This window comes from Cydia pomonella, chromosome 17 (genome assembly GCF_033807575.1).
Source record: "Cydia pomonella isolate Wapato2018A chromosome 17, ilCydPomo1, whole genome shotgun sequence".
NCBI lineage: Eukaryota > Metazoa > Arthropoda > Insecta > Lepidoptera > Tortricidae > Cydia > Cydia pomonella.
The window spans coordinates 4895502-4911792 of record NC_084719.1 but is presented as its reverse complement, the minus strand read 5'-3'; the positions used below and the strand labels follow the sequence as shown (position 1 = coordinate 4911792).

The following is a 16291-nucleotide window of genomic DNA, read 5'->3' as shown; positions in this document are numbered from 1 at the left end:
GAACTTTACTCGTTTTTTCGAGACTCTGTGCTGAACAACTTCCAAGTTTATGGATATGTTATGTGCGAAATCATCTAATTAAAGCGGTGGTGGCCGAGTGGATATGACGTCCGACTTTCAATCCGGAGGTCGCGGGTTCAAATCCTGGCTCGTACCAATGAGTTTTTCGGAATTTATGTACCTACGAAATATCATTTGATATTTACCACTAGCTTTTCGGTGAAGGAAAACATCGTGAGGAAACCTGCATACATCTGCGAAGAAATTCAAAGGTGTATGTGAAGTCCCCAATCCGCATTGAGCTAGCGTGGGGACTATAGCTCGAGCCCTCTCGAGCATGAGAGGCGGCCTGTGCCCAGCAGTGGGACGTATATAGGCTGAATTATTATTATTTATTATTATTATGTGCGAAAGTATTAGATCACCAGGAGTCACGACACATCTGTGCGGCAAGAAATACCGATCGGCCATTTGGTCTTGTTATTTTGGAGGGAAAAGGGTGCCGAGAAATGAGACACAGCCGTTTATCGTATAGCTATATTCTGACTGACAAGACTGTAGCCGGCTGCAACTGGCTGACGTCAAAATCTCATCTACCCGATATCTTAAACCTAACCGCCCATCCTCGTCGCCACTGTTATTTTGGAGGAAAAAAGGGTGCCAAGGAATGAGACACGGCCGTTTATTGTATAGCTATATTCTGACTGACAAGACTGTTGCCGGCTGCAACCGGCTGACGTGAAAATCTCATCTACCCGATATCTTAAACCTAACAGCCCAGCCTCGTCGCCACTGTTATTTTGGAGGGAAAAAGGGTGGCTAGAAATGAGACACAGCCGTTTATTGTATAGCTATATTCTGACTGACTAGACTGTTGCCGGCTGCAACCGGCTGACGTGAAAATCTCGTCTACCCGATATCTTAAACTAAACAGGGCTATATGGTCGCAGTCGATGTAGGCTGTAGACAACTTCCTCATAATACCTCCTTACTCGCAGCAACTATCATCTGCAAAGATGCTGTGGCCAATGATGATGATGTGCGAAAGTATATGGACAAAAGGTTATGGAATAAGGGATAATAAAAATGTATCGTGGTATTGGTAACAGTAAACTATGCCAGGCTTTTAGCGTGATGTCTGGAGTTTTGTCAGGATATTCCATGTTTTCATATGTATTATTCCAGCGCAACTAGTTAGCCAAAGTGCACTTTCCCATTCCACATTGTTAGTATGATATTAATGTCCGCCGAGTTTGCGTTGCACTATATATGTGCCTGTAACGCTGAAGATCAAAGGTCAACTTAGTAGCAAACGAGGCTCGAAAACCGGTTAAATTTTCAAACCGTTATCATTCTTATCATGTAACTGGCGCAAAACCTTTTAATGTCGGTTTCGTTCGTAAAACCGTTATTTTTATACCGGTTTTTAGGAGAACACTTCCATAAAGTCCTGGCCAGCTTAACCGGTTTAGAACCATAATAATCGGTTTCTTCCTCAGTCGATGTCTTTTATTTACGCGACACACCACTACGCCGGCCAGCCGTCTCGTCACTCGTCGAATAAACCGGTTTATTTAGGTTACAATAAAACTCTTAAATCATTCGCATTGTTATGGAAGTTCGGAGTAAAACCGGTATTTACCGCTATTTTAAAAACCGCTTAGCCTTGGTAGTAAATGTATGCTGTATTGGTATGAAAAACTTGGATAATTAACTTTATGCCTCTGCAGGGCTATTATGGTCGATTTTATAAATGATATGGCTGTATAAATGATAATATAACTAACATTTTATCCAGTTTTTATTGATTTGACGTCTTTTCCACTTTTGACAGCGATAGATGTTAAATGATTTACTGCATAACATGGTCGGTGGATAATTTGTCATTTGTCTAAATTTCTGACTTAAACTTAGTTGATAAGTGGATAAGTTAAATGATATAAATGACACTTGTCTAGATTTATATCGTTTTATAGCATTTATACCGTTTTGTCTACTTTTGACAGCGATAGACGGTAAATGGCAACGTTTGTTGAATAATTAAATATATAGTCGAGTTTTGACGGCTAGACTTTGATTATTTTATCCTAGTGCTCACGGGGTCACGATAAGTGCTCTTGTGCTATATAAATGGTGCAAAATACAAATTTTTGGAGTTAAATATCAGTAAGTATCTGTGTTTTTCATTATATATACAATCAAACTCATTTATTTACATATAACATTATCAATACATTTTTCAGGGATGGCAAGATATCATTTCTTCTTGGCAGCTGCTGCTATCGAAGAAAAACAAGACAGAAAACTTCAACGCCGGGCCATAAGGGATGCATGCAACCCGTTTGATAAGCCCGACGAGGAGTTATGGCGCATATATAGGGTGCGGAAAGAATTAGCACTCTATGTGTGCTGAACTTGACGCTGACCTCAAGCCTCAACATGGCGATGGATTGCCGGCACATCTTAAAGTAAAGATATAATGTTGCACTATTCCTCAAATCATTCCCGTTACCTTTACCACCTTGATCATAATCATTATTTCATAATGATATACCTACTTACAAGTCTTTGTTTTAGGTTTTAACATCACTGCACCTATTGGCTGACGGTAGTTACTAACGGGGAACTGGACAAGACCATGGCTTGTCCATTGCTCAGTCTACCGTCAGCCGGTACTTGGATCAATTTGTAATTGTGGTGAATAGAAGGTATGTCCATTTTGGTACAGAATACCACTGACACCGGAGATAAGAAGGTAAAAAAACACGAGTATGGATGTGCAGTGAGACATATGAAGGCAAAAAGACGCAGTCAGTAACAAAATATTTATATTTATTTTCTTACGTAGTTTTTTAGGGACCATGAAGTACAAATGAGGCTTGAATGTGGATTTTTGTGGTATTTGTATTTGAAGTGTTTCTACCTAAATATTTCAATGCAGAATCATACCTTATTTTTGTTATTATATGCAACTTCTTTACCACTCTTACATATGTATTTATGTAAGTATTATTCAATGCTACGTGTAGCTAAAGTACCAAATCATGAAAGTGTTGGATTGTTTACAGACTCAAGGACACTTGGATAGTCTTCCCAGAAAATGAGAGGTGTTCAGGAGGCATATGGGGTTGCTAACATTTTAGGCACAGTAGACTGCACCCAAGTAAAAATATTTCCATAACCTTTACCGCATGGCGTACAGTTTCTAAACAGAAAAGGAATTCATTCGCTAAACGTTCAGTTGGTATGTAATAACTGCAAAATCATAATTAGAAATTTGAGAATAAATCGAATGGATGGACAGAATCGATATTTTCTTGTAAACCGTAAGATCGCCAAAGTAATCCCTGACAACACCAATGGGGATTACTTTGAATCGGGATTAGTACGTTTTGTTACAATTCATCTATCATTCATTCTGCTAAATCGGATACAAATAGGTAGTCAAATACTATTTTGTAATTTCTAAAATATTAAGAGATTACATATACATATAACCGTTGTTATAATATTTTAAGTATAAATATTTGTGAAATGTTTGACGTTTTCCGCGATTAGGTACATAGATACCCAGAGTCGTTCCATGCAAGTCACCTGTTAGTTTTACGTGATGTATCTGCAAAATTGCATGGACATTGGACACTTTATGAATAAATTAAATTTAGGTTTACCTACCATGTTTAGGGCTCCACTCCTCAAATTTTCTCTGCGGTGACCGAACACATACCCATGTACATGGATTTTTTTAAATGGGAGACTGGGGGCAGCTGCCTACCACATCCATTGAAAAAGTATTGTACCTACGTTGGTTGCTCTTAAAGACTAAGAATTGTTATTAGAGAAAAGTGGTTTACCTTAACTAGGATTCCTTGTGTTTCAGGCAGAAATGGACAATATGAATATTTTTTTAACTATTCACTTAATTATAAAATCTTAACGTCATAATGTGTTGAGAAAATAACTTGTGAGACTTCTAATTGTTTTTGCTGCAATTACCTTATATCTTGCGATTAGCTTAATCAAAGTAGTTTTAATGCAACAATATGATATTGTGATCAGAAATTTTAATATAAACTGACGATAAGGCACCGACTTCAAACATATTAGTTGGTAATGCATATACTTAAAAAAGTATAATATTTTATTTTATCCTTTTTGAAGTCGGTTTGTAAAAAGTTTTTTTGATTATTTTACTTTATAGGTATAATAGGTTTTTCTTTTTTCCAGAAATCTTCCAATAAAAGGCGAACCTGAAGCGGAAATGGAAGGGGGCGCTGCTCGAGGGATGCATTACATGCAGAGAAGCGTGCCCTATTAATAAATAAATATTTCGCCTAGTATTATTTTATTTTGTTATGTTCATTAACACTACCTTCCTGAAAACATTCTGAGGAAACCGGACTAGCCCCAAGAGGTCATCCATTAATTAGATCACACGTTAAGGGGGAGAGAGGGGGTCAAGAAAATGTGACATGTTGTAACTAGAGGGAGGGGAAGTCATAAACTTTGTGACGTCATAAGTCATTCATTTACGAAATATAAGGTATACATAGGATGTTGCAGTTCATAGTTAACTGAGCCAAGCTAACAATAAGCACGGCATGGGATCGAATTTAAACGGTTGTGAGTCTAACTTTAGCAAAAAAGAAATATGACTAGCGTGAATGCTCACATGAACTAGACATGATTGAAAATGAAGACCTAATAGGTTCTCCGAAACATGTCGCACAAGTGTCAAAAATAACGTGAGTTAGTTAAACCGTAGTGTTTAACTTACGGTGTGGGCTGTCAAATATGGGTCTTTCATGACCATTTTTAGATAAAGATAATATTATAATAGATATAAGAAAGAAAAAAGAAGAGTCCCTCCCTCTAACTTTCGAACCATGTTGGGACCAAATAATATGACAAAAAATCATACATTCAACTTGGAACACACGACTGGCTATTGGCAGGTCTCGACATTTTTTTTTTAAGAGCTCTCAGAGGATAGCTTGTTATGCAATAACTTTAGTTTTGTACTAATTTAAATTAAATTATGAGCAGGCTCAATCAAGGGGTTCTGGAGCTATATAAGAGCCTAGAAACCCAAAAGCTATTTGTGAGGGGTCTTATTGCTATTCTAGTCAACTTGTTTGCAAGAAAGTATGGTCGGCGGTATCAAATGAAAAAGCCCGGCTTACACGTTTTTGATATTGTTTTTAAATGTACCATTTTACATAATTAGCAAGATAAACGAATTCAAAATTACATAATATAGTCATTTGACAAGAAACATAACCGTTTACCACAGATACGGTCTTTTTAAATCTCTATGGTGACTTGAAACTATACTCAAACACACCCAGTTTGGCAGTAGAAAAAGGCGCAAAGTTTAAATTTTATATGGGAGACCCTTTGCGCCTATATTTTTAAAAATTTACCGCCTTTTTTCTACTGACCAAGTTGCTGTACCAGAGTTTATCATTTTCCGAGTAAGTAGGTGCAACAAATGCAATCGCTATACGGGTAAGGTCGCAAATAATTGTAAATCAACACACTGGAAGATATAACACACTGTAACACAATAACGCACTGGAATATTGTAAAGCTTAGTGCTCATTTGACTATGTTAGGTTAAAAAAATGCAGTTACAATTTTATATATTTATTTTATTTGTACGAAATTCAAATCCACTAATTAACAATAGGAAGCAAACTTTTCATCTGCATTAGTAATAACAAAAAATAATTCGAAAAGCTAAAATAATCTTTGTTTGACGTCATCGTCATAATAAAATTAATGGTTTACGTTCGACTGAACTGGGCTCCACATACTATTAACAACATAGAGGATTTATATATTTTAGCCGTTCCCTGTACTCTTTTTGCTTTTCGGCCGGAGTAGTCATCTGAAACAAAATAAATAAAAATAATAAAACACCGGAGACGTAAATCTAAAATAAACATCAATAAGATAAATGACATCATTGTGTTTTCATTAAATATTGTAAAAGTTAAATTTTTAGCAGACTTCCAGCCCATACCCATAGCCGATAACATTCAATAGCCAACAATATTCTTCATACAGTTGCGCAACGAATACACCGAGATAATTTTAAAGATACACCATGGATACACCAATACAAAGTTTGATAAATATCGCACATACCATACCTAATCGTTATACACGGTGCTTAGAGGAACCCGAAAGATTTTATCCACGTACTTCTGAGGCCAAAAGAAGGAAAAAAAATTATATCAGTTTCAGTAAATTACGCCAAAAAAAAATTTTTTGTTTTTTTTTTTTCAAATTTTGAACGTATTTGTACATAAAAAGTTAATGTTATGGTAAAACTGGCACTGAAAATATATTTTTAAGATTCTTTTTTTGTAAAAACTAGTTCTTGCAAAGGTTACTTGTCACTTTTTGACATCTATCAATAAGGATATTTAGACTACGCCCCATAATGTCATCATCGCGATCAAAAAGGCGTTTTGCACTAAGTTACGATAAGAAGATGTTTTTTTTTACATTGGTATTAACTGTGAAACTAGGCGAAATCCAGAAAAGTTTATATGACATTTTAGTCTCTAAATATGATCAGTAATACACTGTCGAAATCTTTCGGTTTCCTCATGTAGCACCGTGTATATCTGCATAAAGTTACACTTCACTTGTGAGAATAACATAACCCTCATTTTGACTTCGCCAAAATCGGTTACCTTTCGTGTACAACCACCTTAAAAAATTCCGGTGTGTGACATAACATACCAACATAACACACATAACGAACTGGAACAAACACACTCGAAAATTCTAACCTCAACAACGAATACCAGCCAGAAATTTACTTCGATTTCAATTTAAACCACGAGTTTACTCAGTTCATTGCCTGTACTTTCATAATTCGGGGTGTAATAAACAATAATTTCGTACTTACCTTATACAAATCACAAAACAAATGCCCGAAACATACGCACTAAAACCAGAAATTTACTGCAGATGACTATCGCGACCACAAAATGAATAGTGATGTGAAAAGTGATATTTGACTGTTTACGTAAGGTGTTGCCACACCTAAAATTGGTCGAATATGTTGCCTAGTCGAGTAAACCAAAAATCTACCGTAATATCAAATTCGAATAACACACTAGAAACATTTTGGAGACACGTTTCAAGATTATGTTTTTTGTGTTCTAGGATTGCTTTATTTAAATAATGTATAGATTATTACACGACATTTTTATCGCTATTAAAAGGTACAGTGGAAATTTAAATCCACTACACATATTTTTTTTTCTATGCAAATTATACTATTCTTGGGTAGTAAGGAGACAATTATTTTTTCTATGGAGGTTGTATTTTGTTCAGTATATCGAAATATTTTTTATTTTTGTAGACGACACTAGAATAAATCTAGTTATTGCTACGTTAAGTTTAGGATATTATTACGACATTCTAATAAAACAATAATGATTTTTCATTGATTAAGCACCTTTTATTCGGATGAAAACGTGGGCTCACTTCAAAATGTTTAAATAGTACATTTTTTTACGACCTTACCCATACATAATTTTTGGCAAACCGCGAGTTCTCAGTTCCGGGCGAAAAACTATTGAAGGAAAACTATAGCGAACTCTGCCGTATACTAAATCATCCACATCGCAATGGAATGCGGTGCAACGCCAGTGTGAAGACCGCCTTACGTTAATTTCACTCAATAGGCACAGTCCGTACCAAAAGTAACTCATCGTGTGAAATGTTGGAAATGATCTACACGCTTAATTTTGAACACCTTACACGCTTCACTACATTTGCCTGTCTTTCAAACCTTAAAACGTGCCTTCAAATCTAAGCGAGCAATGATTCCCCATTTGCTATGTATGAATTGTAGACACAACTTATCATTAAGCCAACTATTTATTAAAAGACGTCTTAATTAAACACAATAAGAATCTATTTTGCAAACTCTTAAATCATGGATAACTTTTAACTATCAATGTCAAATGTGGATAAGTGGTAATATGTCATTTAACCAACTATTCATTAAAATACGCTTTAAGTATACTTGTTTACAATTTATTTTTCAAAAGCACAAACCATGGATAATTTTTAACTGTTAATGTCATATGAAGATAAGTGGTAGAATGTGATTTAATCATCTATTCTTTAAAATACGCCTTAAGGCATAGAGTTTAAAATTCATTTTTCAAAACCTCAAAATATGTCGCGCTATCATTAGTCAATTATAGGTTACCCTCGCGACTTTATACCGAATTAAGTCACTTATCAGATAATCGCCAATCCAAGCATTAAATGATTAATGATATAATGACAAAACCATCATAGGCCGGCTGGTATGAAAAACTTGGAAATTGAGGCCGTCATGTTGCGGATTTCCAGTGGAACTAATTTATTTTACTAGCGTCTGTGTGGAAAGAGAAATGTGGGAACAAATACATTATATGACTCTTCTCTAATATCCGCCCTAGTTGTGTCTATTGTACGTGCATGATTATATTGCTGTCAAGTTCGCACAATGACATTGACGCCATCATGAGCGGGATAGCAATATAATTATGAATGTGCAATAGAGATAGCAACAGGCGGGTTAATGTAAGAAAATCTATATGAAAAGCGTCTCTGCTTTAGCGACACTATATTTATAGGGCCAAATTTTGCCAGGATTTAATAAAAACAGGAAATCGGTTCAAACGTTCAAATTTATCGTTAAATGAAAAGCGGATGCGAATTCCCTATTTTCTGTACTTGTATCGTAAATAACTATTTTCCCAAACTTGCAATTAATTTTTTACACTTGCAACATGCAATTAAATTAATGACAAAAATGCATGAATTATGAAATGTATATTGGTAGTAAATTATAATTGTTGAATTTTCTATTTTGTAATCTGTTATTTATTTTTAATTAATTTATTTATAATGTGCTTTTGACGTTTCAAAAGAGATTGCATAAATGTCCTACTTGAATAAATGTCTTTTTTACTTTTACTTTACTTTTACATGACTTCAAATTAGATCCAGAAATACTACGTATCGGATGCGATGAGTGAAGATAATACCTATGTAAAGGAATTTCATACAGCCTTACACACCTAGGCCTGTAAAGCAACCTTCTTTTAGATTTAAATGTCAAAATCACGTCTTGGTATACAGCCATCTAGTCCATATTAGATTCGTTATTTGTTTTCAGCTGTGTAAAGCTACGAAACAAATTGGCTCCATTTTTTTTAGTGCAAGGATGAGCAAAGCCCTTTACAAATCTCGACGAGAAAAAAACGGGGTTGCCGGCCGCGTATCCCTATCCGTCTATATCTACTGCAACCCTTCGTTTCCCGGCCTCAAATAGATACAATAGGCCTAGACATAAACGCTTACAAAAATGGCACAAAAATAACTAAAACTAACTAATGCCAACTGCTATAAACCGTAGGCAAGCTTTAGAAATGCCGACGGGACCTCGGCAACAGGGATTAGGGTCATAACCCTGACCCAAACCCTCTACAGGATCTCAGTTCTGTTTCCCATTTTGCTCATACTAAAATATTAACTGTCAAAAACAGGTGTCATTCTGATTTTGAATTATTCTAACCTTGGTGGTCAAAAAACGGGCTTTGAACACTTACCTTGATTGTGCTGTAGGTATAGCAGAAAAACTAATAAGCTAATAATTTAGCCAAATAACACTAGACCCTACTCATAGTGTTGTGTTCCTGCCGGTGAGTAAGGTTGCCAGAGCTCAACTAGGGGGGGCGGGTTTAGGGTCGGCAACGCGTAAGTAACTCCTCTGGAGTTGCAAGCGTACATAGGCTACGGAGACTGCTTACCATTGGCGGGCCGTATGCTTGTTTGCCACCGACGTAGTATAAAAAAAAATTAATAATCTACATTAGCAGTTAAGAATTAAGTACTAAATGACTGGACTAAATGAACAATAACAAGAATATTTTTTATTTTTCAAAAATCTGCTAGATGAACCTACTGCACCGTAATTGTAACGCAGAAGCGATGGAGCGGAAAATAAACAGAGCGAGCGGCAGCAGGTCAGGGTTGCGGCCTTAATCTCAGGTTGCCGTGGTTACCCGGCTTGCCGGAATACTTCATTTCATTCATTTATTTCAAAACCATGGTTATAAAAGGTGTTAAATAAAGAACATGGTTACCCTGCAAGGGCGTAGCACTGTCTTAAAAACTAGCTAAAAGCTAAAAAGCATACAATAAAATAATGCAAGCATATAAAATATGTAACAAATTGGTCGTTGTGGTGGAAATATAATAATAGGTGAGCATGGATATTTGTTCCTGAGTCATGGGTGTTTTCTATGTATTTAAGTATTTATAAATATTTATATATTATATATATCGTTGTCTAAGTACCCTCAACACAAGCCTTATTGAGCTTACTGTGGGACTTAGTCAATTTGTGTAATAATGTCCTATAATATTTATAAAAAAAAAAGCAAAGGCTGTCGATTCGTAATAAATATACTAGAAGTTACGAGAATTATATAAGTGAAGGAAGAGGCATTATAGAATTTCGTTAATCATGAAATGCTACCAGAATAGTCAACATGAAAAAATGAGCAGTTAATTTTAAGCCCGTAGTTGAAGTGCAGAAGCGATGGAGTGGAACATAAACAGAGCGCAAGCGGCAGCGGGTCAGGGTTGCGGCCTTAATTTTAGGTTGCCGTGGTTACCAGAAGTTATGAGAATTATCTAAAGGAAGGAAGAAACATGATAGAGTTCCTTTATTGAGTGTGGGCCTTGTAAAACTGTTAATTATTAATAGCTACCAGAAAAATCACCATGAAAAAATGAGCAGTTCATTTCAAACACAGTTGAAATGCAGAACCGATGGAGGGGATAATAAACAGAGCGCAAGCGGCAGCGGGTCAGGGTTGCGGCCTTAATTTTAGGTTGCCGTGGTTACCAGAAGTTATGAGAATTATCTGAAGGAAGGAAGAAACATGATAGAGTTCCTTTATTGAGTGTGGGCCTTGTAAAACTGTTAATTATTAATAGCTACCAGAAAAATCACCATGAAAAAATGAGCAGTTCATTTCAAACACAATTGAAATGCAGAACCGATGGAGGGGATAATAAACAGAGCGCAAGCGGCAGTGGGTCAGGGTTGCGGCCTTAATCTTAGGTTGCCGTGGTTACCGGAATACCAGAAGTTACTTGGATTATGTAAGTGAAGGAAGAGACATTATATAATGTATAATTTATAATTCCTTGTATAATTCCTTTATTGAGTCTGGGCTCTGTAAAAATGTTAATTATTAAGCCAATTATACCTTTAACTGTTAAGTGAAAACTTTTTTGTCATGATTATTTTGCTTACATTTTGGCGCGGCACGGTTTTATGAGAGATGAGCAAAATCTAATGTATAATCTAGCTGTGGTCGATGTACAATGAATTGTGTCAAAATATGTTCAATAATGTTAATATCCAGAGAGGAAAATGAGGTCTACGTTTGTATTAAAAGGCGATATAAGGCGTCTTAAGCCTGCTAGCCAAATAACTACTATAAACCAGTATATAGTCTCCAAACACACGTCGTTGTCAAATAGTGTTAAAAATATTATATAAACAGGTCACTAAACTATTTTATGTCGAAGATTGCTCGACATGTTTGTTTTGCTCTATAGCGTACTCGCTAAGCGCCACTTGCACCATCCCACAAATCCGGGGTTAACCTGTTAAAACGTTAACTCCATGTTGGTAACTTCAGGTTTAACCGGTTAACCATGGGTTTGTGGGAAGGTATAAGTGGCGCTAAGTGAATTAGTCTTCTAAGGGCCACTTGCATTGCACCATCCTACTAACGCGGCATTAACCGGTTAAAACGTTAACTCTGAGTCAAATAGTAGTGGTAACCATGATAAATCTAACTTTAACCGGATAACCCGGGTTAGTGGGATGATGCAAGTGCCCCTTAGTCGTCATCCGAATTTTAACTTTTAACCGTGATTGTGCAGTTTCTCGCCACACACAGGACCGGGATCAGTGGCGAGCAGTAGTGTTGGAGGCACACTTTGGGTCGCTGCGCCAGAGGAGTAAGTAAGTAGTAAGTAACTGTGATTGTGGTTAGTGCCTCTTATCTGGAAAACTATTTTGGGTACTACATCAGTAGTCAGTGTGACCGAACCTTTAGCGAATGACGAACTGAGCGTTGAGTGCAACCATCATTTGACAATAACTGAAACTGTTCTCGCCGCAACGCGTCGCTAGTAAGTCTATATTTCGTACTCATGAAATTTTTATACATATACGTATATGCCATGCAAAGTGAAGCCATCACGTGATGGCTTCAATTTTTTTACACTTCAATTATCTTTATTAAATCGTATGGCAAGGTTCGAGTCGCTTAAGGAAGAAAGTAATAAAGAGTTAAAGAACTATATCCAATGTCTTGGTCCATAGGGTCTTCACTAGGAGCGAGCAAGTTTTCATGGTTGCCAATAAACTTTCAGGGCAGGCAGGGGCATAAAGGGCAGTCGACTGTTATGTGGTAGATAGTCTGCTTTAGAGCTCCGCAGTCACACACTGGCGAGTCTCTGGAGGATGAAGTTGCTTCACGTCCGCAGGAATTGCCACTACCCTGCATGTGTCCTCCGGGTGGCGCTAAACGAGCAACAGCCTATCGGCGGCTGTACCTGTTACTGAGAGAACCTCACAGCCCTGATCCCGAGTCGCTCTTATAATGAGAATGAATGCGAATCCAATGTCGATAAATTATCTTTATGTTAATATAGATCTTCGTATTCACCAATATGAATCGAGATTACGTTTAACTGGCTCGAAACTCCAAACGTTCCGTGCCCATGGGACAACGATCGATAGGATTCAATTACTGCTGGCCACCCTAACTGTTCCATTTGCAATTATTTTAAAATTCAATTCTGATAAGGAAGTATTGGAATTGAATTAGACAAGGCATTAAATCAAATGTAATTTAAATAAATATTGTAATATTTTAAGCGTTTTCGTATGTATCTAACTATAAATATGGCTATTTCTTTAGTACTGAATCGCCCTTGAATCGGTATTCAACTTTTGCAATTGATTACACGCTTATAATATTAATGAGCTGCAGGCCCAGAAAAATCAGCTATTCCATAGAAAACATAGACATGTGTTTCTCCAAAATTTGTGTGGTAGGGAACAGCACAGCGGATGTCATTCCAGATCTAGAGCAGAGCCCAAATGGGGTAGTACCTCCTTACGGAAAACCACAGCCAATAAATAACACTAAACCCTACTCATAGTGTTGCGCTCCTGCCGATGAGTAAGGTTTCCAGATCTCAACGAGGGTGCGGAGTGTTAGGGTCGGTAACGCGCATGTAACTCATCAAGAGTTGCAGGTGTACATAGGCTACGGATACTGCTTACCATCAGGCGGGCCGTATAATAAAATGTATAAGATGGTAGATGTTTTTTTGCGATTTCGAGGTTGGTCCGATAGTAAAAGTTTTTCAGTATGACCACCTCAGCGTATGGTCAAACATAACATTTTCACCCTGTATTAAATAGAGCCTGTGCAAGTGTTAATTAAACGTCATAATTTCATAGATGTTTGACGTTTAAAATAACACTTAATCTGTCTGGGCTATCAAAATCGCTGCCAACTTAGTTTGGTCTAACTCAATCATATCAATATCAGAAACCTAGATTCATACATGAAAATTCTCGCAACCCCGATCAGTTAATTACCTGTCCAAGCCATAATATGCCAGCCATGTGTTGTCGATCCTTCACCAATGGAACCAATTACGGAAGTACTCGCTATGACAGTTCGTTAATTGCTTGGCAAGTTTGCATACTGCCATCCTCAAGAGCTTTGGCACAGATTACTTAGTAGATGGAGTAACCGAGTAAGGTTGTCTGGACTAAAATGCTGTGAAAAGACCGCCTGTTTTTTACTGTTGTCCAATTATTGATTATATTATTGTTTAGATTGTTATATCTAGTATGTGGTCCACTAATATTTGATATTTGACGTTTTCACACTGTCCGATCCGATACCGGATGTGGAACACAACTACAAAAAAGCAAAAATTAATAAGTTTTTGGCAAAAAAAACTTTTGGTATTAAGCTTTTATTTCTGACTGTACTTTTCTTTCCACAAGCAAGCAATACTCATCGAGACAATTCTAACAATCCCAAAAAGAACTACTTTGCGTTGTTTTATCACAGAGTTTCCATGGCCACCTACTAACTCTATCATCAGATCAGCTCAATGTCATCATCATCATAATATTGCATTGTCTACTCATTTACATATGTATGCAAAATTTCAGCTCAAACGGAAATCGGGAAGTGGGTCTAATTTACATTCCAAGATTTGATCCACACTAAGCGCCACTTGCAACATCCTACAGGGTTAACCGGTTAAACCGTTAACCCCGTATCAAATTGTACAGATAACCATGATAACTCGAGGTTTACTCTGTTAACCCCGGGTTAGTGGGATGGTGCAAGTGGCGGAGCAAGTTGTATAAAAGCTTGCAAAAATTGCTTTTATTATTTTTTTATACATATACGAGTAATCTTCGTTTGTTGTTCAAAAGAAAGCGTTACTGCAAAAACAAAAGAATTTGATACCATATGGCATATTTCTCAAAGGGGTGTTCTGCCTTTTCGAGTTTTTACTGTCCGAATTTCACTTACTAACCAACTTTTCGCAGGTGATTTACTTTAGCAGATTTACATAACGTTTAATAAAAATAGGTATCCGACATATATTTTGTTTGAACTGAATTTATTCTGAGAGTCTAAAATAATCGAGAGACTTGAATCTACATCATACTAAAATTTCTTGAGATTTGATCGAAACCACGTTTTCCCTTACTTTTGTGAGTTTGTGACTCGGATATCGGAGATTTGCCGGAAAATAACGCCTATTTTATAAATGCTTCGTTACGCGGCATCTATCCATGCTCGTTTGTGGCGTGAACCGATCGATGTGTCACCGTCACTCCTATTACTTGCTTCGTGCGTATTTTAAACATAATATTAGTACAGGATGTTTACTTAGTCACCTGGAATAATTTACGGGCTGAATATATAGGTCATACTGAGCAACTTTTACTATGGGACCAACCCCGAAATCGCGAAAAAAAATTTACCCTCCCACAGAAAATGTCAAGGTCAGGCAGCCAAAATGGTCGCCAACCTCCGGGATGGAGAAGGCACTTAAAGAAGAAGACAATTAGAATATTGCTTACATATTAGGTATAATGTGAACATCGCTTTTTTAATAACATTCTAACTAGTGATCTATGAGCTGTAGACCTTGCGATAAGCTAAAAAATCAAAAATACTTTGATGAATCACAGCGATCTCATAATGGTCTTAAGTGCCTGCTGGCGCTTAGATCCTTTATGCGAATTTCCGCCATTTTGAACTTTTTCCAAAAAATGAAACGAAAAAAAAAATCGAACTACCGAACCTCCTCGCAAAATTTCACGAGAATCGGTTGAGAAATGAGAACATCCGGAGATACAAAAGCATTTTTGTCCAAGCTTAAACGAAGGCCTTCGCTAACGCTTGGACACATTTAAAATCACCCAATAAATAATGCCTTTTATCTTTCGTTATTTCGATTCGATTTTTTTTTTCAAAATTTTCAAATATTTTTAAATATAGAATTGGAATGTCATTGACATGACGTAAGCTAGTTAGATACAGATCATAAAGACATGGATATGTTCGGTGTCCACACGCGATGCCGGCATATGTGACATCGCAGTCGATACCGGGGTGACCACTGACCACACGATTCTGAATTAGATGAGACTAACATTTTAACCCCTTATTAAAAAAAACAGCAAATACTTGTTTTTTATACTAACACAACACACACACACAACCTTAACACAAGCCTTATTGAGCTTACTGTAGGACTCAGTCAATTTGTGTAGTAATGTCCTATAATATTTATATGTATTTAGACTGCGCAGTTGGGATAGGAAATTATTTTAGTTTTTGTTTCAGCCTTTAGCAATATACATTATCTTGTCTCGGTGGATAAAATATTGACAAACTGGAGCAAGAAATGAAATTATTGCAGATGGCGACATTGATTATTTAGAGCTCTAAAAGCTTTTAAGACATATCTGGTATTACAGTGAGCCTTTTTAATTCCCTTTTTTAGTAAAACTCTTACCCCCTTATTCATAAACGTCTCCTAAAGTTAACAAGCCGCTAATAATCGTTTGTTCCTTTCCATCATACCAATACGTCGGAAAGGGACAAACGATGATTAGTGGCTTAATAACTTT

At 36.7% G+C, this 16291-nt stretch overlaps 1 protein-coding gene and 3 long non-coding RNA genes across 4 annotated transcripts in view; 2 read left to right on the top strand and 2 right to left on the bottom strand.

Moving 5' to 3' along the window:
• LOC133527030 (ras-specific guanine nucleotide-releasing factor 1-like) overlaps positions 1 to 16291 on the bottom strand; it is a 105374-nt gene that overhangs the window by 54456 nt on the left and 34627 nt on the right. The gene's annotated exons all lie outside the window — the stretch shown is intronic.
• The window catches only part of LOC133527033 (uncharacterized), a 351591-nt gene that overhangs the window by 332009 nt on the left and 3291 nt on the right, over positions 1 to 16291 (top strand). The window lies entirely within an intron of this gene.
• Positions 2573 to 4348, top strand: LOC133526921 (uncharacterized). Its single transcript, XR_009800790.1, has 3 exons — positions 2573 to 2708; positions 3069 to 3244; positions 4228 to 4348. It is a non-coding gene; the product is annotated as an uncharacterized LOC133526921 (long non-coding RNA).
• LOC133526922 (uncharacterized) lies at positions 5631 to 7282 on the bottom strand. Its single transcript, XR_009800791.1, has 2 exons — positions 6923 to 7282; positions 5631 to 5890 (listed from the first exon to the last, which is right to left on the bottom strand). It is a non-coding gene; the product is annotated as an uncharacterized LOC133526922 (long non-coding RNA).